Source organism: Mesoplodon densirostris, chromosome 19 (genome assembly GCF_025265405.1).
Source record: "Mesoplodon densirostris isolate mMesDen1 chromosome 19, mMesDen1 primary haplotype, whole genome shotgun sequence".
In the NCBI taxonomy this organism is placed as follows: Eukaryota; Metazoa; Chordata; class Mammalia; order Artiodactyla; family Ziphiidae; genus Mesoplodon; species Mesoplodon densirostris.
Window position 1 is genome coordinate 15,071,708 of NC_082679.1, and position 22,971 is coordinate 15,094,678.

General features: G+C 42.2%; 1 long non-coding RNA gene across 2 annotated transcripts; it reads right to left on the reverse strand.

The window, feature by feature from the left end:
* Positions 1-1,479: 1,479 nt before the first annotated feature.
* On the reverse strand, positions 1,480-22,720 carry LOC132480638 (uncharacterized). Of its 2 annotated transcripts, none has more exons than XR_009530660.1 (3): positions 22,651-22,720; positions 2,844-2,954; positions 1,480-1,715 (listed from the first exon to the last, which is right to left on the reverse strand). It is a non-coding gene; the product is annotated as an uncharacterized LOC132480638 (long non-coding RNA). The 2 variants fall into 2 exon arrangements; XR_009530659.1 differs by lacking the exon at positions 22,651-22,720 and adding an exon at positions 22,533-22,619.
* Positions 22,721-22,971: the final 251 nt, after the last annotated feature.

The following is a 22,971-nucleotide window of genomic DNA, read 5'->3' on the forward strand; positions in this document are numbered from 1 at the left end:
TGTAAGCGAGCAATATCAAGGGATAGATTGTAATGAGACCAAATTCCCAATAAATGATTCTTAATCTGAGGCCAAGGCCACTGCGAATTGTTATATGGCTTAGAGGTTATACAGATTGCAGAAAATTCTGCATGACAATGCATAGAACAGGCAGTTTTTAAAGCAGCTAATTGGTCTCCAAGAATAAGAACAACTTCTTCCAATGCATTAACACGACTTTCTAATTTTCTATCAATAGTTTCTTGAGTTCCCAAAGCATTAGAGACATTAGCGGCTAAATTATTCACAAATGTGGCAGTATGAATACTTTGAGTCAGCGCAGTAGCGGAAGCATCTACAGAAGCAATGACGGCAACGAGCGCTGTAATTCCAGCTATAAATAGCCCCCAAAATTGCTTGGGCCATTGTAAAAAAAGGGAAAGTTCATGCATGACCTGCAAACCTGAATTAGAATACCAAGGACCTGTAACATTTACAGGGAGCATACAAAGGGAGGCTGATGAACAAGAAGAAATCCCCGGTTTGATTCCCCCATGGTTATACAATTTGTCAAATTACAATGATCACAACGTAAGTCATAAAACCCTTCTTTTTGAAAAACGTAGACAGAACCAGTAAGAATAGCATAGGGTGATGGAATACAAGCCATAACAAAAGCGGTTAAGTTCCTAACAGGATGTTGTTGATGTGAAAGGACAACAGGCCCCACAGCAGCCATCAACTTCCAAATATTATTTTGTACATTTCCTAAATTGGTGGAGAGGACACCCTCCACCCATCCTCCTGGATATTCAATCTTATTAATAAGTTCAGCAAAAGGTTGAGGAAAAGACCAGTCCAAAACAGTTTCAGTAGTATGAGGAATTCGATGCCACACTGGTGTAGAATATTGGCATCAATGCCACGGAGGATATGACCATAAAGGTTCTGAGGGGTTAGAAAAGGGGACAATATTTGTTGAATGCAGGGAGGCAAGTCCTTAGGAGGATCCTCTGTAGCCTTAAAATAAGGAGTGGAGAGCCTCATAATATTAAAAATCCATTCCCTGCGAGACCATGTTTCATTCTGATACTGGAACTGATATGTATAAGAAGGCCTGGGTCCTACTGAAAGACATCCATGCTGGTATTGTTCATGTTGGTTATACCAAAACGCAAGAATGGAAAAACAGATAGGGGCACGCAAAGAAAAGGCAGTATATGAAAAATGAGTTACAGTGAGAGGGGTAATAAAATCACTGCTTGGATAGTCAAGAAGGGAAGTATTGTTAACATAAACAAGAATTGAGGGATCAATTCATTCTATAGGGCGAAGTAATGGAGGATCAGGGACATATGCCCAATAAGCATCAGTATTACCCAAAACTACCTGACAAGAGATAATAGCCAACACAGCCACAAACAACGTTTGTGGGGACTTAGTCACTTGCTGCTGCATCAACATCTCCTCTGCCTTCTGGGTCAGTCGTTTCAATTGGCCCCATGTTGGAGGGTTGGCCATCCACGTGGCGTGGGAGAGACGACACTGACGATCTGGGAGAGCTGGTTTCTTGGGAGGATTGGGAGTGTCGTCGAGCCGCATTCTCTTCACATGGTGGGGGAGAGAGTTCACCATCCAGTCCGGATCCATATTGCAGGGGAGGAAATTCACCATCTGGTCCGGATCCATAGAATCTCACGAGGCGCTCAGGTATCCAATGAGGATCCTTAGTGTCCCTAGGAAACATACAAACATGCCCTCGTCTGCATATTAGTACAGGATCTGGACCATTCCATTGATTAGTAAGAGGATCCCGCCAACGGACTTCAGCAAAAGGCAAGGCACGAGGATGCCAAAATCCTTCTGCAGCTGTCTGTCCTTGCTTATCTACGTTCAAAAAATTTATATAAAGAACATCGCAATAAATTGTGCGGGGTTGTGGTATATTCCCCCTTCTTTATTTTAAACCCCAAAGAAGATATATCTTCCCCCGGTTAGAAACTTGAAATAAAGCAGTTTGGAGTGGAGAAGAAAGACTCACAGGCAGAGAGGAAGTAGAAGAAACAGAAATAGACCCCTGATTTACTGAAGGGGACTCATTGGGAGCTTTTGCTGGCAAGGAAGAGCCAGAAGAATGCCCAATAGGGGCTAGGGAAGCATCTTGAGCAACATCATGTAAATGTTTTACCCAAGTTAAAGCTTGGGCTAAAGCAGTAAATGAAGTTTTATCTAATTTAGGAAAGTTTTCAGATTCCGCAGGCACATTCTTAAGAGCTGCAAAAATGCCATCATCAAAATCAGGATTGTGATATCGTGCAGCCTCTTCCTCCAATTCAGTCTCATCCTCTGGGGATAGTTCATCATCATCCTCCAGGGACTCTGAAGATAGCATGGTCGCCAACAAGGGAGGCGCAGTAGGAGAAACAGGTTCCTCAGGCAAATTTTGTAACTGAGGAGCAGAAGGGAAGTGGCATAAAGACGCTGCTTTGAATAATTTCTGAATCTCATGAGTTGGGTCAAGACAATCTCTTATCAAATTCCAAAGTGAAAAAGTATCTACAGGAACCTTAGAAGGTCCATGAAGGGAATAGAAAGTTTTCAATTATTGACCTATTTTTTTTCCATGTTTGAATATTAACAGTTCCTCCCTCTGGGAACCATGGACAAATTTCCTTCACAAAATGAAGAAAACAATCAAGCTGTTTATGCGTAACCTTAACGCCCTGAGTGGATAACATAGAGTACAGTAGCTGAACGAAAAGTTGTCGTTCCTTAGATCCAGTTTGCCCCATTTTTACTCCTGATGAGAACAAAACAGAAAGAAAGGCTACATCTAAAATATCTCCTGGTACAATCCAACTTACCCAGTATATGTCTGCACGCGAAATATTTCCGGGGTCCCTCTCAACAGCCCATGTACTCAGGTCCCTGTTCGGGCGCCACTTGTCAGTCGCTGTAAGACTGAGGAACAAGTCCTGAGAGCAGGTGAGGGGATTAAGCAGAGACAGGGTCAGGAGGGTGGTGTATAAACACACACACTTTATTTCTCATCAAACCTCTTTTGATATATTGCGGTAGACAATACATGTTTTTGTTAAATCACCAAACTGAATCATCAGACAGTATTTCCTTAGTGTTGAAGTTATAGTACAAAACATTCTGCGAACCAGGATATAAACATGTGTGAGAACAGACTGTGACTACCGAAGCATGCCAAGGACAAACTATAGTTAGAGAAATCGCAAGCAACCTCATGGGCCAAGACTCATATCTTCTCTAATAACTCTTTCAGGTCCTGTCAAGGATTAAGCAGGACTTTGCCATGCTTTAAGCTGCAAGAACTGTGTCAGCTTGCAGCTGGTTCCCGACAATTTTTGGCTGAGTTGGGTCTTTGTTGCTGGGCACGGGCTTTCTCTAGTTATGGCGAGGGAGGGCTACTCTTTGTTGTGGTGCACAGGCTTCTCAACGCGGTGGCTTCTCTTGTTGCGGAGCACAGGCTCTAGGTGTGCAGGCTTCAGTAGTTGTGGCTCATGGGCTCTAAAGCACAGGCTCAGTAGTTGTGGCACACAGGCTTAGTTGCTTCGTGGCATGTGGGATCTTCCCGAACCAGGACTCAAACCCGTGTCCCCTGCATTGGCAGGTGGATTCTTAACCACTGTGCCACCAGGGAAGCCCCAGTATGACCGTTTTAACAATATTAATTCTTCCAATCCAAGAGCATGGGGTATCTTTCCATTTCTTTGAATCATTTTCAGTTTTCCTTCAGTTTTATAGTTTTCAGCATATAGGTCTCTAACCTCCTTGGTTGTTTATTCCTAGGTATTTCTTTTTGATGTGATTTTAAATGGGATTTTTTTTTACATACTCGGATATTTCACTGTTAGTGTAAAGAAATGCAACAAATTTCTGTATATTAATCTTGTATCCTGCTACCTTGCTAAATTCATTTATTAGTTATAATAGTTTTGGTGTGGAGATTTTAGGGTTCTGTATATAGAGTATCATGTCATCTGCAAATAGTGACAATTTTACCTCTTCTCTTCCAATTTGGATATCTTTTACTTCTTTTTCTTGTCTGATTGCTGTGGCTATGAGTTTGAATACTATGTTGAATAGAAGTGGGGAGAGTGGGCATCTTTGTCTTGTTCCTGAATTTAGCAGGAAGGCTTTCACTTTTTACTGTTGAGTATTATGTTGCTTGTGGGTTTGTCATAAATGGTTTTCATCATGTTGAAGTATTTTCACTCTATACCCACGTCGATGAGATTTTTTTTATCATGAATGGATGTTGAATTTTGTCAAATGCATTTTCTGCATCTATTAAGATGATCATGTGGTTTATGTCTTTCCTTTTGTTAATGTGATGTATAACACTGATTGATTTGCATATGTTAAACCATCCTAGAATGATCCAACTTGATCATGGTATATGATCCTTCTTATGTATTGTTAGATTTGGTTTGCTAATGTTTTGTTGAGTATTTCTGCATCTATATCAAAGATACTGGCCTGAAATTTTCTTTTTTGTAGTGTCTGTCTGGTTTTAGTATCAGGGTGATGGTGGCTTCATAAAATGAATTTGGGAGTGTTCCCTCCTCTTCAGTCTTTTGGACGAGTTTGAGAAGCATAGGTATAAATTCTTCTTTGTATGTTTGGTAGAATTCCTCAGTGAAGCCATCTGGCCCTGGACCTTTGTTTAGAGGGAGGTTGGTTTTGTTTCTTTTTTTAAATTCTAGATATGATTTCACTTCTGGTCATCAGTCTGTTCAAATTATCTGTTTCTTCTTGGCTCGGTTTTGGCAGGCTCTATGTTTCTAGAAACTTGTCCATTTCTTCTATCGTGCCCAATTTGTTGGCATATGACTGTTCATAGTATTCTCTTATGATTTTTTGTATTCCTATGATATCATTTATTTCTCCTCTTTCATTTCCTATTTTGTTTATTGATGTCCTCTCTATTTTGTTCTTGGTGAGCCTGCCTAGAGGCTTGTTAATTTTATCTTTAAAAAAAAAACAGCTCCTGGTTTTATTGATCTTTTCTTTTGTTGATCTCCATTTTATTTATTTTCTAATTTTTATTATTTCCTTCCTTCTACTGACTTTGGGTTTTGTTGACTCTTCTAATTCTTTTAGTGGTAGGTAGGTTGTTTGAGACTTTTTTGTTTCTTGAGGAAGGCCTGTATCTCTATGAACTTCCTTCTTATAACTGCTTTTGCTATATCCCATAAATTTTGTAAAGTTGTGTTTTCATTTTCATTTCTCTGAAGGTATTTTGATTTCATTGTTGACCCATTATTTTTTTTAGTAGCATGTTGTTTAGTCTCCATCAGTTCATTATTTTCCTGTTTTTTTTTTCCTGTGGTTGATTTCTAGTTTCATACTGTTGTGGTCAGAAAAGGTGCTTGAAATAATTTCTATCCTCTTAAATTTGTTGAGGCTTATTTTGTGACCTAGTATGTGGTCTATCCTAGAGAATGTTCCAAGTGCCCTTGAAAAGAACATGTATTTTGCTGTTTCTGGATGGAATGTCCTACAGATATCTGTTAAGTCCAACTGGTCTATTATATCATTTAGGACCTCTGTTGCCTCTGATTTTTTTTTAAGGGAGGGAGGGAGGGAGGGAGGGAGGATGGATGGATACATGGATGGATAGAGGGATGGTGAGTGAGTGAATAGATGAATGGATGGATGGATGATAGATAATAATAGTGAACTTTTAAAATTAATTAATTAATTAATATATGGCTGCGTTGGGTCTTCATTGCTGCATGCGGGCTTTCTCTAGTTGTGGCGAGCAGGGGCTACTCTTCATTGTGGTGCACAGGCTCTAGGCACGTGGGCTCAGTAGTTGTGGTTCATGGGCTCTAGAGCACAGGCTCAGTAGTTGTGGCGCATGGGCTTAGTTGCTCCATGGCATGTGGGATACTCCCGGATCAGGGATCGACCTGTGTCCCCTTCATTGGTAGGCAGATTCTTAACCACTGCGCCACCAGGGAAGTCCCTACTATATGTTTTTGATTTGTGGTAACTGTGGAGCTCAAGTATGTTGGCCCATAACTATATCTACTTGTGTTAAATTGAGTCATACAAGTTCATGTTCTAAAATATCTAACATTTTAAACTCCCCTCCCTCACAATTTGTGATTTTAATGTCCTATTTTACATATTTATGTTTATCCTTTTGCTGTTACTTGTAGTTATCGCTTTTACAAAATTTTCTGACTTTTAAAATCTATCTACTGGCTCATTTAAGTGGTCTTCAATCCTTTTATATATTTGCCTTTTTTATTGTGATTTTCCCTTTCCTATATATTCTTGCTTCTTGTCTATTTAGAGAAGACCCTTCAATATGTCTTACAGGGTAGGTTTAGTATTGCTGAATTCTTTTAGTTTTTGCTTGTCTAAGAAATTCTTTCTCTCTCCTTCTATTCTAAATGATAATCTTGCTGGGTAGAGTATCCTAGATTGCGGGGTTTTTTCTCTCAGAACTTTGAATATATCATGCCCTTCCTTTCTGACCTGCAAAATTTCTACAGAGAAATCATTTAATTGCCTATGGGGGTTCCCTTGTAACTGTTTTTCTCTTGCTGCCTTTAGAATCCTCTTTAACTTTTGGAATTTTAATTATGATATGTCTTGGTATTGGGCTGTTTGGGTTATCTTGTTTGGGACCCTCTGTGCTTCCTGTACCTGGGTATCTGTTTCCTTCTTTAGGTTTGGGAAGTTTTCAGCCATAATTTCTTCAAATACATTTTCAATTCCCTTTTCTCTCCCTTCTCTTTCTGGAAACCCTATGATGCATAGCTTGGCAGGTTTTATATTACCCCATAAATCCTGTATGTTACTTTAATTTTTTTAAATGTATCTTTCTGTCTGCTGTTCTGGATTGGGTGACTTCCATTATTCTATCTTCTGGATCACTTATTCGTTCTTCTGTGTCATTTAGTCTGCTATTAATTGCTTCTAGACTGTTTTTTATCTTAGCAATTAAATTGTCTATTTTTGATTGATTCATCTTTATAGTTTTTAGTTCCTTATTACAGTGATTTGAATTTTTATTGGTAATCTTTCTTAATTCCTTTAGCATTTTTATTACCTCCATTTTGAACTCAGGGTCTAGTAGACTGGTGAGGTCTGTTTCATTATTTGTTTTTTCAGGGGATTTCTCTTATTATTTTAACTAGGATTAATCCCTCTGCTCTTTCACTTTACTTGACTTTCTCTGTTCTATGAATTTAGAAGAAACAGTTATCCACCGTGCTCTTGAAGGGCTGTTTTTATATGGGAGCATCCCTGTGTAGGCTGTGTGTCCAATATTTTTGGTGTGAGGGCTGTTTTTAGCATGGATGCCAGCCATGTGTTTCCTCAGAGTGTGGTGGCCATTATCCCCTTGATAGGGGGTGTGATTTGCATTGTGGTGCCTTGAGCCTGTTCTGGATGTGAGGTGGGGCTTCCTCTTTACCCTGGCTGTCATCACCCTCTCCAGGGCTAGGTCTGCTCTCGTTGTTAGGGTAGAAGCACTGAGGTCAAGTTCAATCAGGTTCCATTGCCCTTGAGTACATGTCTTGCCCCAAAGGAAGTGATTGCTAAACCAGGTGAGGCCTGTGTGGTCACAGAGAACCTATGCATGCACTGCCTGAGTAGGCATCTGCTCACAAGTAGCCCACGATCGTGTCTATGTTTTGTTCATCCCAGATGTAGTGCAAGGCTGTGGTGTGCAGTAGACTGGGGCTGGGCATCAGGGTGTTGTGGCTGCAGGAATTGAGGTGGCTGTGTTGCTGCCTGGGATCTGGTCTGACTCTGTGGCAGACTTCTCCCAGGATCTGTCTGCCCCAGACTTGGCAGTAGGTACAGTGTGCATTTGGCGGAGCCTGGGCACCCTCACTGGGAAATGAATTGCTGGGTACTCTCGCCCAGGGCCAGTTTGCCTCAGTTTCAGCACTTAGCTGCTGTGTGTTCTTGTGGCAATGCCCAGTGAGTGTGCTGTGTCTGATGCAGTTGGACCTGCTGCTGCCATGTGCATATGCTTACAATAGGCTCTGCCACTAGAGCTGCCACTTCCTTCTACACACTGATAATGGGTTCCGTAGCTCCTCCTGGATCACACCCCAGGCCCTTCTGGCTGCTTCTTTATAGATAGATTCAGTCCTCACCCAGGGCCCTTCTGCCCAGGATTCAGTGCTTAGTCATTCCTGTGGCCACCTGGTCTGCACATTGCAATGTCTGCCCAGCTAGCCCTGCTGCTCCCCTGTGCATGCAATAACAATGGTCTCCGTGGTTCTGCCTGGATCATGTCCTAGGCACCCTAATCTGTCTCTGCATAGGTAGACTGAATCTTTGCCCTGACCTCATGCCAGGCCGTGGTGAGGAGTGAGCAGGTCCAAGGTATCCGCCCCTTCAGATTGGGAAGTGTGGCAAGGCAGCACACACTACTGCAAGTCTCTCTCTGCATGGATTGTTAGTGAGCCAGAACACACACACTCCTTGAGAGTAGAGTCTAGGCTTCTTCAGTCCTTCTGTCTGTCTCAGTGGATTTCCCAGTAGGCAAGGTGACTTGTCTCCTCTGTTCAGGACCCTAGGACTGGTATGCCCAGATTGTGAGTCAATATAATATGCTCCTTTTCCAGGGCAAGGGTCTACCCGTGTGGACCTTCTCTTCCTTACAAATCCCTCCCAGGGTGCCAGTCCTGACCTGATGCCTTTTTTCCCCCATCCTACCCAGTTACATGTTGATCTTTCTTGCCACTTTGGTTGTATAGATCTTTTGCCTGTTTCCAGTTAGTTTTCTGTGACAACTGTTCCACATGTAGATGTATTCTTGATGTGTTTGTGGGAGGAGGTGAGCTCCACATCCTACTACTCTGCCATCTTGACCCTCCTTCCAGATCTCTTTTGGTTGCTATTCATTTGCTTAGAATATCTTTTCCCATCATTTATCTTTGAGCCTATTTGTAACTTGGGTATAAAATGAATCACTTGTGAGCAGCATACAGTTGTATCAAGTTATCAAAAAATCCATATTGCTTCCTTTGTTTTTTAATTTGTAAGTTTATCTATATTTAAAGTGATTACTGATAACAGTTCTTCTGTTTTGCTATGTTTTCTATATGTCTTATATGATTTTTATTCAGTTCTTCTAATAATGCATTTTCCAACGTAATTCTTATTCTCCCTTTCTTTTTCAGTATGTTTTTAAGGTAATTTATTGGTTGCAATTTGGGAATTAATAGTTAATGCCCTAAATTTATACCAATCTAGTGTCAATTGATACCAACTAAGTTTAATGACATATTAACTCTGCTGCTATCCAGCTCCATCCCAAACTTCTATGTTGTAATTTCACAAATTACATCTTTATACATCATGTGCCCATTGACACAGATTTATAATTATTGTTGTATGCATTTGTCTTTTTAGTCATACAGAAAACAAAAAGAGAGTTACAAACATGAAAAACAATGGTGATAGCTTTAATGTATACATCTATGTATTACCTTTGTCAATGATCATTATTTCTTTGTACTGCTTTGAGTTACTGTCTCATGTCCTTTTGTTTCAGCCTTAAGAACTCCCTTTAGCATTTCTTGCAGTGTAGGTGTAGTAGACATGAGCTCTCTTAGCATTTGTTTATCTGGAAATATATTAATTTTTCCTTCATTTTTGAAGGAGTGGTTTGCCAATATAGAATTCCTGGTTGACAATGTTGGTTGTTTTTTGTTCCACCTCCCCAGCATTTTAAATGTTTCATCCCACTGCCTTCTGACCCCCATGGTTTCTGATGAGAAATCAGCTGCTAATCTTACTAAGGATTCCTTGTTTGTGACAAGTCTCTATCTTGGCTGCTTTCAAGACTTTTCTCTTTGTTTTTTGAGAATTTTAGTATACTGCATCTCAGTGAGGATCTGAGTTTACCTTGCTTGGAGTTCATTAAGCTTCTTGGAGGTGTAGTTTCATGTCTTTCATCTAATTTGGGACATCCACTTTGGCTCACTGGCTGTTGACTAGGAGCTCACCTGAGGCAGTTGCCAGGAACATCTATATACAGCCTCTGTGTGGCTTCAACTTCTCACAGTATGGTGGCTGGATTCCAATATGGAGCATCCCAAGGGTGAGTATTCCAAGATAACTAGGCAGAAGCACCGGCTTCTTATGACCTAGCCTTAGAAGCCACAGAACATTACTTCCGCCATATTCAATTGGTCAAGCTAACCACTAAGATCATCCTAGATTCAAGAAGTGAGGAATCAGATATCTCCCCACAATGGGAAAACGTTGAATGATTTGTGGCCCATTTTTAATCCACCATAAATATCCCGTTGATTACAAAAGAAAGAGTCAAGTTTCCAGAGCAAGCAAATGACAAAGAAGAGCTGTCAAGGATAGGTCTCCGATCTCCTGCATGGGAAGGGCAGGGATTTGGGAGTGTCCCACTTGTATCAGTAGGAGGAAAAGCCCTACATTAAAGACAGAGATACAAGGAACTCAGAAGTGAAAAGGAATAAAGACCCTGCCTCCTCAGGATAAGAGAAAAAGGTTCTCCCTCAATGATGTTCCTTGGAACGCGCATGGTACAGAAACGTAATTTGATTGAATTCAAGGACTAGTCATTGGGGTGAAAAAAACCTCCAATAAAGTAGGACTAAATGGGACCTTTCTTAATTATATGTAACATACACAGCAAAATCCCATGGCAAAATGTAGTTCATAATGAAGAAGCTAGTCAATCCTTTTAAACATAGGTTACAGGAAAAGAATGACTGGTACCACTTCCATTGTTAACATATTACTGGAATTCCTAAACAATGATCTAAGATGACAAAAATAAGATGTGTGAGGACTGAAAAGGAAGGAATAAAACTCAATATTTGAGGACGTTAAGATTCATTTACTTAGAAAATCCACCCAAGTGAACATAAACTATTGGACAACTATGAGAGTTTGGCTAGTCTGCTAGATTCAAGATCATTTTATTAGAAACAATAAAATTTCTCCACACTAGCAATGAATATTTAAGAATTAACACAGAACACACAAGACCACTATGGAAAAACCTTTAAACTCTTAAAGGGGAAGTTTTGAATAAATGTAAAGATATTCCATGTTCTTGGATCAGATGACTTAGCAAAATAAAAATATCAAAAATATCAGATTTCTCCAAATTTATATATAAATTCAATGAGATTCCAAATAAAATCCCAGTGGGATTTTTTGAGCTACCTTATAATCTTATTCTAAAATCTACTTAAGGACTTCCCTGGTGGCGCAGTGGTTAAGAATCTGCCTGCCAATGCAGGGGACAGGTTTTCGATCCCTGGTGTGGGAAGATCACACATGCCACAGAGCAACTAAGCCCGTGCGCCACAACTACTGAGCCTGCGCTCTACAGCCCGTGAGTCACAACTACTGAGCCCATGCTCCACAACAAGAGAAGCCACCACAATGGGAAGCATGTGCACCGCAACGAAGAGTAGCCCCCACTTGCTGCAACTAGAGAAAGCCCGCATGCAGCAACAAAGACCCAATGCAGCCCAAAATAAAGAAATAAAAAATAAAATGAATTTTAAAAAAAACTTAAGGTAGTTTTGGGAACCCCTCAGACTTGGAATTGGTGTCAGAAGTGAGAGCAATTTTGTGTGGACTCTTCCCTCTAGTTGTTAACTTTCCCATAGACCAATGGAAGTAAGTAGAGAAATACACACACACACACACACACACACACACACACACACACACACACACACATATATACACTCTTTAGTAGTCAGGAAATGATAAACTATTAGTAAATTATATTAGGAAAGTAGCTCATTACATGAGAAAAATATAAGTGGGTTCTGACCGTAAGTCCTATACAAATAAGGATTCTAGGTGGAATAAAAACCTAATTGTGAAAGGTAAATGGGAGAAAAATCCTGTAGAATATATTTGTGACTTCAGTTGGGGAGAGCTTAAAACAAAATCCAAGGAAGCACAAATTATAGGTAAAAAAGAATTTCAAAGATGCCTTACACTATACCAAAATTAATGTTTATTAAGCAAAGGACCCCAAAGTTACCAGAAAAAAATGATAGGCTGAAAGAAGATATTTGCAACATCTAGCACTAACATGTAACTATCATCTAGACTATCAACTAGAATATGCTACTAAACTATACAAATCAAAAAGAAAAAAGTAGATACCTCCAAGAAAAAGATATGAAGTCATTTTACAGACTGGGAAAACCAAATATTTAACAAGTCAAAGAAACAATGTTCAAACTTTTCAATAGTCAGGTAAACAAAATTTAGACAAGATACCAATTTATACATAGCTGACTGTGAAAATCAGAAAGCTGGATAATGCCAAGTGTTGGTAGCGGTGTGGTGAAAGAGGAACTCTTATACACTACTAGCAGGAATATACAGTTGTAGTGGAGAGTGACCTGGCAGTTCTTGGTCAAATTAAGTAAACTGAACCCTATGATACACCAATCTCATTCTCTGGGGTATATATCCCAGAGAAAATTTCACATTTCTGTAAGATATGTATAAGAATTTTAATCATAGTCTTGTTTGTTATGCTGTTGGAGGGGTGGAGTTTGTTGGAGGAATTAGAGGCAATCTAGTATCACTCACTCAGAGAATGGCCAAATAAAATCAGGTGGAATGTTATGGAGCAGTACAAACAAAAGAACTAGACATGGTTTTGCTGACTGAAAAAAGTTTTAAAAAGTCTATTGCGCCACATGGCTTATGTAAATTAAAAATAAAAGCAACAAAAAATGGGACTTCCCTGGTGGCACAGTGGTTAAGAATCTGCCTGCCAATGCAGGGGACACATGTTTGATCCCTGGTCCGGGAAGATCCCACATGCCACGGAGCAACTAAGCCCCTGCACCACAACTACTGAGCCTGCACTCTAGAGCCCCTGAGCCACAACTACTGAAGCCCATGCACCCTACAGCCCATGCTGTGCAACAAGAGAAGCCACCACAATGAGAAGCCCGTGCACCACAACGAAGAGTAGCCTCCGCTCGCTGCAACTAGACCCAACACAGCCAAAAATAAATAAAATTTTAAAAATTAAAAAAAAAGCAACAAAACCCAATAACATTTGTCTTTTATTTTTTCACAAGGAGACAAACTTAAGGACACAGTGAGGTTGAATGGATTAGAGATAGGGATAAAAGGGAGTTATGTAAAAATTACATTAAAATAATTGTAGTATAAGTTACATCTGTGTATTTTTTAATATGTTACAGACAGCATGTATAATTTCAAAGCAGTTATTTTAAATGGAAAAAGTCACTCTGATAAATGTTTTGAAGACAACAGAAGGCTTTGGGAGAGCAGAAGAAAGTACATGACACAGCCCTGGGGAGGGCATGAAGCCTTCCCTGAATAAATATAGACAGATTAAATAAACCCCATAAAAACTGGGAATACAGTAACAGATATTTTAATTTTAGGTAAAGGGAACCTCATGTGTAGTATCACAGAAGTGGCAGAATGAGTGGGGATTATGCAGACTGCAAGAAAATCATATGGAGTCCAGAGAGATTAGTTTAGGTAATCAGAGGCCAGATTATGAAGCATTTCATGCAGAAAAGATCAGGCATTTTCCACTGGATAAAGGGAAACAATAATAGGTTTAAGCTGGAAAGTGACTGTTGTGGATAGATTTTGATACCATGAGGTAGGAATGCTGCTGTAACAAATGCCCCCCCCCCAAAAGTGGTTTTATGTCTTTGGAACTGGGTGATGGGTAGAGGCTGGAGGAGTTTTGAGGTGTATGTATGAAAAAGCCTACGGACTTCCCTGATGGCACAGAGGTTAAGAATCCGCCTGCCAATGCAGGGGACACGGGTTTGAGCCCGGGTCTCTGAAAATCCCACATGCTGAGAAGCAACTAAGCCCATGCACCACAACTACTGTGCCTGCGCTCTAGAGCCCGCGAGCCACAACTGAGCAGATGTGCCACAGCCACTGAAGCCCGTGGGCCTAGGGCCCATGCTCCGCAACAAAGAGAAGCCACGACAATGAGAAGCCCACGCATGGCAACGAAGAGTAGCCCCTGCTTGCCACAACTAGAGAAAGCCCATGCGCAGCAATGAAGACCCAACGCAGCCAAAAATAAATAAATAAGTAAATATAGAAAAGAAAAAAGCCTAGATTGCATTAATGGGACTGTTCATAGAAATACAGATGTTAAAGGTGATTCTGGTGAGCTCACAGATGGAAATCATGAACATGCTCTTGGAAACTGGAAGAAAAGTGATCCTTGTTAGAAAGTGACAAAGAACTTGGCAGAACTGTGTTCTAGTGTTTTGTGGAAATTAGTGACAACTTTGGATTTAGCTAAGGAGATTTCTAAGCAAAGTGTTGAAGGTGTAGCCTGGTTTCTTCTTAATGTTTATTGTAAAATGAGGGAGGAGAGGAAGATAAATTGAAGGAACTTTTAAGCAAAAACGAACCAGATCTTGAAGATTTGGAAAATTCTCAGCCTATCCACGTTGCAAAAAATGAGAAAATGTGCTCTGGAGAGAACACCAAGAGTGTGGCTGGACAGTCACGCCATAAAGAGATCACCAATGCGTTTAATCAGCCATCTCAGCTGGAGCCAGGAAGAGAGATGAGATTATAGCAGCAGAAAAAGTGCCAGCTGGGACTAAATGGGGACAGAGAAAATAGGATAGAATGAAGTCTGTTGTACTTCTAAGATTTCACAGGACAGACGGGTCCACAGAGCTATCTGAATTTGGACATGCATTATCCCTCAAGAAAAGGGCGGAATGAGGATCTAGTTGGAGATGGCAACATAGAAGAATCCTGAACTCATCACCTCCTCCCACAGACACAATGGATCTACAGCTACATACAGAACAATTAATTCCCTCTGAAAGAAATCCAAAAATTAGTTGAGGAACTCCCATGTACTGGGTGAACAAGGAAAAAAACCCCATCAAAACAGGTAGGAGATAGAGGGGTGGGAGGGAGACACAAGAGGGAAGAGATATGGGGATATATGTATATGTATAGCGGATTCACTTTGTTATAAAGCAGAAACTAACACACCACTGTAAAGCAATTATACTCCAATAAAGATGTTAAGTAAATACATAAAAATTTAAAAACCAAACAGGTAGGGAGAGGCTGAGAGCCAATCTCACCATAAACCCCACCCTTGGCACGGCAACCTACAATTGGAAGGAAACTCACAACTCTGAGCTTCTCCCCGAGGAGCAAAGGATTTGAACCCCACATCTGGAACCACAACTTTTATGACCTGTACCTGAGATGAGCCCCCAAAACCCCTGGCTTTGAAAGCCAATAGGATTTGCATCCACAAGACCCACAGGATAGGACAAACTGAGAAACAGTTCTTAAAGGGCTCCAGCAGACTCACCTGGCTACCCTCCCAGGGCCCGGCACAGAGGCAGCCTAATTGAGACAGGAGGGAGAGGGGTAGGACACAAATGCTAGATGATGAAGAAGGGGCACGGCTGTTGGGATGCGATAAAGACTATCTGGAACCAGCTGAAACCAAGATGGCTTTGAGAATAGTCCGGTCATTGGCCTTTAGCTCATTATACCTTCATTGTAATACTAAAAATCACTCCCTCTTACGCCAGCTCCGAGGACCGTAAAAGACCAAAAAGTGAACAGTGGCCCAATTCCTGGGATATCCCCACCCTACACCAAAATAGCAAAAATATTCCTCCCACTCATTAGCCTACGAAATTAATTAACCCATAAAAACCTATGACCCCATGCCCAAGGGCCACTCTCGCTTTCTGAGACAGTCTGCATTCTGCCTATGGAATGTGTATCTCTCTATATAAACCTGCTATCCCTTTACTCTGGCTTGCTTTTAAATTCTTTCCTGTGTGAAGCCAAGGACTCTCACTTTGTGGTCTGTCCTAAGGACTCCTGCAGGTCCCAGGTCATGACATTTCCCTCTCCTGCAACATAATGAGCACCCAACTTTCTATGAAAGAAGTGAATTTGCAAAGTTTTAGCCCGAGGAGCAGGTACGTAATTTAACACACATCTAGGTGCCTACTGAAATACTCTCCAAAGACCACAGAGGCCAGCAGGTGCCATCTTTGCATTCTTCCTCCATCTTGCTCCAGGTCACCAGTATCTCCTGGAAAGGAGCTTATGCATATGTCTGGGACCCCAGTTTTTGTGGGTGCCACCCAGGGCACATCCCTTGGTTGCCTGGCTCTCGTGACCAGAAGGGCTTATGTTCCCAGGTCCCACAGGACTGTAATAAACGAAGAAAGAGGGTTTTTTTTTTTTTTTTACTAGTTACCCATCCCAGGGCTCAGCAGAGAGGTAGCAGACTGAAATGCCCAGTTTTTCTGTGAAAGAGGCCTATTAGCTTATCTTTTTTTTTTTTTTTTTGCGGTATGCGGGCCTCTCACTGTTGTGGCCTCTCCCGTTGCGGAGCACAGGCTCCGGACGCGCAGACTCGGCGACCATGGCTCACGGGCCCAGCCGCTCCACGGCATGCGGGATCTTCCCGGACCGGGGCACGAACCCGTGTCCCTTACATCGGCAGGCGGCCTCTCAACCACTGTGCCACCAGGGAAGCCCCTATTAGCTTATCTTCATAGCTGTGGCCTCAGGGCTAGGCTTCTAATTAAACACACATCTGGGGCCAAATACAATCCTTTCCAGAGACCAGGGAGGCTTGCAGCTAATATCAAGGCTGGTGGCTGCCATCTGCATGCTCTACCCTTGCCCCATCCCAGATCGCAGGTATCTCTAACAAAAAACTGGTGCACACATCAGGTGCCCCAGCTTTTGTGGCTGTCGCCCAGAGAATACATCCCTTGATAGCCTGGCTCTGGTGGCCAGCGGGGCTTGTGTTCATGGGTTCAACATGTCAAAAATTAATGACAGAAACCTCAATTAAATCGAGTCAGGAGACCAGAAGGGGAAGCGCTCACACCCTGCAATGGTAGAGCCCAACAGGAAGAAAGACTCTTCTTGCCTAGCTTTGTCTACTGTAGCCCTCCCAACTTCCTTTTCCCCTCTATAAAAGTGTTCTCCTTCCCTTGCCATGGGGGGCGGTCTTGCACAAGGCTCAACATGGTTGCAGACCCAAACTGCAATTCTCTGCTGATCCCGAATAAACCTAGCTGGAGAAACATCTGGCAGTCTGTTTTAGGTCAACATTTTGATGGCCTGTCTGGGGACCAGAGAAGATCCCCAAAGACTGCAGGGCTGGTACCTTATCCTGTCTTTTGTCCTGAATTCCTTCCAGTCATTAGCCAATGACTTAATCCTGGTAGAACTGGATGGTGGGCAACACTGTTTTACAGTACCTATAGGGTATTTCCCTGGTGGCGCAGTGGTTGGGAATCTGCCTGCCAGTGCAGGGGACACGGGTTCAAACGCTGATCCAGGAAGATATCACATGCCGTGGAGCAACTAAGCCCGTGAGCCCATGCAATGCAACTACTGAAGCCCGCGTGCCTAGAGCCCGTGCTCCGCAACAAGAAAAGCCACCACAATGAGAAGCCCGCGCACCACAACAAAGAGTAGCCCCCGCTTGCTGCAACTAGAGAAAGACCACACACAGACAAAATTAAAATAAATAAATAAATACAGTACATATATTTATTTTATAAGATCTTTAAAAATATTTATATTTTTCTCCATAAATACTATTTAAATACAATTTAATTTCTGGAGTATTCTGGTTCATTACTGTGTCTATTATCTAATATTCTCCCTAATGATACTATTTATTTATTTATTTATTTATTTATTTATTTATTTATTTATTTGCGGTATGCGGGCCTCTCACTGCTGTGGCCTCCCCCGCTGCGGAGCACAGGCTCCGGACGCGCAGGCTCCGGACGCGCAGGCTCAGCGGCCATGGCCCACGGGCCCAGCCGCTCCGCGGCACATGGGATCCTCCCAGACCGGGGCACGAACCCGTATCCCCTGCATCGGCAGGCGGACTCCCAACCACTTGCGCCACCAGGGAGGCCCTATTTATTTTTTATAAGTGATTATTTCAAAAAACAGGAAAAATATTTATGTCAAAAGAATGAGAAGACAAGCTGCACACTAGTAGAAAATATTTGCAAAAAATATATCTGATAAAGGAGTTATCCAAAATATACAAAGAACTCTTAAAACTCAACAATAGGAAAACAAACAACCTGATTTTAAAAATAGGCAAAAGATCTGAACAGACACTTCACCAAAAAAGATATACAGATAGTAAATAAGCATATGAAAAGGTGCTCTATACCATATGTCATCAGGGAAATGTGAATTAAAACAACAACGAGAAACCACTACACACCTATTAGGATAGCTAAAAATCTAGAACACTGACAATACCAAATTCTGGCAAGGATGAAGAACAACAGGAGCTCTCATACATTGCTGGTGGGAATGCAAAATGGAACGGCCACTTTGGAAGACAGTTTGGCAGTCTCTTACAAAACTACACATGCTCTTCCCACTGACCCAGCAATCACTCCTTGATATTTACCCAAATGAGTTGAAAATGTATGTCCACACAAACAATGTGCACGTGGATGTTTACAGCAACTTTATTCACAATTGCCAAAATTTGGAAGCAACCAAGAGGTCCTTCTGTAGGTGAACAGATAAACTGTGGTACATTCAGACAATGGAATACTATTCAGTGCTAAAAAGAAATGAGCTATCATGCCATGAAAAGACATGGAGGAAAATTTAAATGCACAGAAGTGAAGGAAGCCAATCTAAAAAAAGCCATATCTGTATGCTTCCAACCATATGATATTCTGGAAAAGGCAAAACTATGGAGACAGTAAAAAGATCAGTGGTTTCCAGGGATAAGGGTTGAGGAAGGGATGAATAGGTGGATCGTAGAGGATTTTTAGGGTAGCGAAAATACTCTGTATGATACTATAATGATGGATAAATGTACTGTACAATACAGAGTGAACCCTAATGTCAACTATGGACTTTGGGTGATTATGATTGTCAGTGTAGGTTTATCAACTAACAAATGTACCACTCTGGTGGGTGATGCTGATAATGGGGGAGGCTGCGCATATGTGGGGGCAAGACATATACGGCAAACCTCTGTACCTTCCTCTTAATCTTCCTATGAACCTCAAATTTCTCTAAAATACAGTCTTTTAAAAAAAATCTACCTATGCTTTTTAAAAACGTTTTTATTATGAAATTTTTCAAATATACAAAGGAGAGCAATAAACAAGCATATACTCATCACCTATGCTTAATGATTGTTTACAGAGTGCCATATTTGATTTATGCATATTTTCCTAACTACTTTAAATTAGATATGATGACATTTCAGCTCTAAATAGTTCAGATTACATCTCTAAAGAATGACACCTATAATGACCTATAAAGAATGACACCTATAATATAATGGCACCACACCTAACAAAATTAACAGTAAGTCCTTAACATCATCTAATACCCAGTCTATATTCAAGTGTAACTAACTGTTGAATAATTAAATATGATTTATGGTTACACAAAGTTCTGTGATATGCACAAACCATAAATTACTCAGCAATGCATTCACTGTAGGGCACTGATTTAGGGCAAGATTATTGCAAACACCCTTGCCAGTTCTTATGGTCTTTGGATTCTAGTGCAGGGGTTCTTGAGACTTTGGGAGTTGTTATGGACTGAATGTTTGTGTCTTCCCAAAATTCTTATGTTGAAATCTAACCCTCAATATGATGGTATTTGGAGGTGGGACCTTTGGGAGATTATTAGGTCATCAGGACAGAGACCTCATAAATGGGATGAAGACGATGAAGGGACCAGAGTGCCCTCTTTGGGCCACATGAGAATACAAGGAGAAGCTGCCAGTCTGTAACCTAGAAGATGGTTCTCACCAGAACTCAACCATGCTAGCTAGCACCCTGATGTGACTTCCAACCTCCAGAACTGAGAAATGTTTTTGTAAGCCACCCAGTTTATGGTATTTTATTATACCAGCCTGAGCTAGGGCACGGGTTATTTCTCTGGGAATTAAGCCAAATTTTTAAAATCTGATCCCTAGAAAAATACACCTAGGCCCCAATATGCAACTCCATACATACAACTTCTGAGAGTTCAAGGACCTCTGGGAACCTGTCCAGGGAATCCCCAAATTTCAGGTCAAGGAGATCAGCTCCTTACTTGTGACTTGTAACAGTCCATTGGGCCACTCTACACCCTGATGACAGAGAGCTGGTAAAGCTGACTCAGAGTTCCACATACATGGTCATTACTCAAACTGCATCAACTTTAAACTGGACCCTTCAGGAACAACAATGAACCCTGTGCTTCATCTCTTATCATTTCCCTGCCCAAACCCCTACCCCGTTGACCCACATCTCTGTGTTAAAGGCCTCAATCACAAACCTTCTTTTAAAGTCCTCCTAAAGAAGGAGGTCCCCGTCAGGTTTCTCAGGACTATCTCCTCTTTGGCCTTAAAAACTACTGTTTATGAGGTAGGTAATGTTACTGTATTTCACCGAACTGAAGACACCATTGGTTGAAAAACAAGGCATCCCCAATTCAGAAATGTTAAAATGCAAAGAGAATGTATCAGTCTTAGAGTTTTACAGATTCCTCTGTTGGTAAACAGCTGCTGCACCAACCACCTTCCAAAATGACCTATTCAAAACCTGGGACAACTGCCCTTCTCCAGTTTCCCCCAATCTTGAAATGAAAGGGTTCATTTCAGATTTAAAAGGGTCCTTCTAATGCCTTGCTCCATCCCTGGCCTGTCTTTCTGGCAGTGCCTGTGCCTCATGTGCTGGTAAATATTCCACATGACAACATAAGTTACAAAGGTTTTCAATCTCTCCAAGATGTGTATTTCTGCATCATCAAGGTTGTGGGGAGCACAAAGTTCCCTGGATGGGTGGAATTAGTTTCCTGAATAAATACATGAAGAGAGGGTGGGGGGAGCAGGGATGATAAGAGTAAGAATTGGGTAAATTGAGAACATATCTTCAGCCCTCTCATCCCTAGGGATGCAAGGAACTGAGGACCAATTGCTCAGAGAAACCTGTTAGCACAGCAAACTTTAGACAAAATGTCGTGCATAAATCATGATAAACAAGATCGTGTTAGAAGAAAGAGGGAAGATACCAACTCATCTGGGCCATGGCTTTAAGGTTTAAATGGTACAACCTTCTCCATTCAGGCTCTTCTGGTGGGGAGTACAGAGTCCTGTAGGTCTGGAGGAGGAAAAAGGAGATAGAAGGCTGCAGGCCTGTCTTGCGGCTTCCAAACACACAATTTGAAACTCACCCCACTTCCTTCTCTGGCCCCTGATAACACGTGAAGATTCTTCAACCCCAAAAACCCCTCAAAAGCTGGAGTTGAGTCCCTTAGACACCAAGATGCAGCCTGCATCCTTGACAAAATGGCTGCATTTTGCCACAGAACTTGCCTTAGGTTCAATGGGATGGCGTTCACAACTTTCTCTCCTGAACAGGGCAAGTACACACCAGAGATGTTCAAACGATGTGTTTAAATCACCTTAATAATTCTAATAGCAATAATGATATCAATAATACTAGCAACTAGGTAAGAACTTGTATATCTCATTTGATTCTCAAAAAAGGAAAAAATAAAAAACATAAAACAAAAGTGCAATGTTAAGTATTTCCCCCCATTTTACAGATGATGGAAACCAGGTTAACATAACTCATCCAAAATGACATGGTTTGGAGGTGATGGAGCCCAGAGTAGAATACAGGTTTCTCTGACTCCAAAACTAGCCCTCTTCAGGTAAGAGACAGTGCGGCCTTGAGGAGCATAAACTCCAGCCGTCTTCTCTTGGCTATATGGGGCCACATCTATGAATTCACATTACAAGACCGAGTCTGCAACTCAGGAGAATCTGTGCTTGGAAGCTTCAAACTGAAACTCAAATTCCTGCCTTCTCTCCTAGAGGCCATTTTCCCAGGGATTCTCTAAGGCTATTGCAGAAAAGGAGGAAGAAGCAGGAGGGATTCACAGCTGTAGGCATCAGAGACCCTAGAAAATGACGGCCCGGGAGAGCCATGATCATGCTCCACAAACTGGTACTGATATCTCCGCTTGAGCCCACTTTTAGGCGAGGCACTACAGGGAAGAGGAATGCAGAAAGGCAAGGCTCAGGCCTTTCCTCCAAGGAAGCCAGATTCTCAGTCACTCACCCTATCTGCTTTGGTAGAGGCAGCCATATCTGAGGCAGAGAGAAAGGAAACGCTTCACGAACTTCACGAACACCAAGGAATCACTGGGTTACTAAGGGTTACCGCCGGCGGCAGCCACACAAAAACTGTCGCACGCTCACACTGGCACAGCCACACAGGGTCACAGAGTCTCACCAACGTGGTGACACAGCGTCAGAGTCGCACAGGCTGCAACAATCTCCCCTTAATCACAGACCCATGGTAACGCACTACACCAGATCATGCGTAGGCCTCACACACGTAACCGTCGTAGCAACACAAGACAAAAAGACACACGGACACACACACTCGAAGGAGCAGCCTGGTAGACACACCGACGAAAGCACGCCAACAAACCGGACGTACACGTTCTCAACCGGACAAAGACCGCGAGACAGCATCTCCTCGGCCTGCACAGCCTGGCCCCTCTGGAGCTTCAGGTCTCACCGCTTAGCGCCCCAGAACCGGACGAAAACGCACTTACCTGCCTCACGCTGAGAAACGCTAGCCACAGACGCCGCTACGTCACCAGACTGAATCGGGCCGCAGTGGCCCCTGGGAAATGTAGTTGGAGCGGAGGGTGGGGGGGAAGAAGGCTGGAAACGCTCAGGTGCGAAGGGCTCTGGGGCTTGTAGTTTAGGAGGGAGACGCCGGTGCTCGGAGAGCTGTAACGCGCGCGAGGGGCGGCCCCGGATACGCCCCAGAGCCAAAGAAAGCCCCGACTCGTCCTCTGATCCGCTGGAAGAACTAGGGCTGGGGTCCCAAGTGCTGCCCTTGCACAGACAAGGGGCATTGCAGGGAGGCG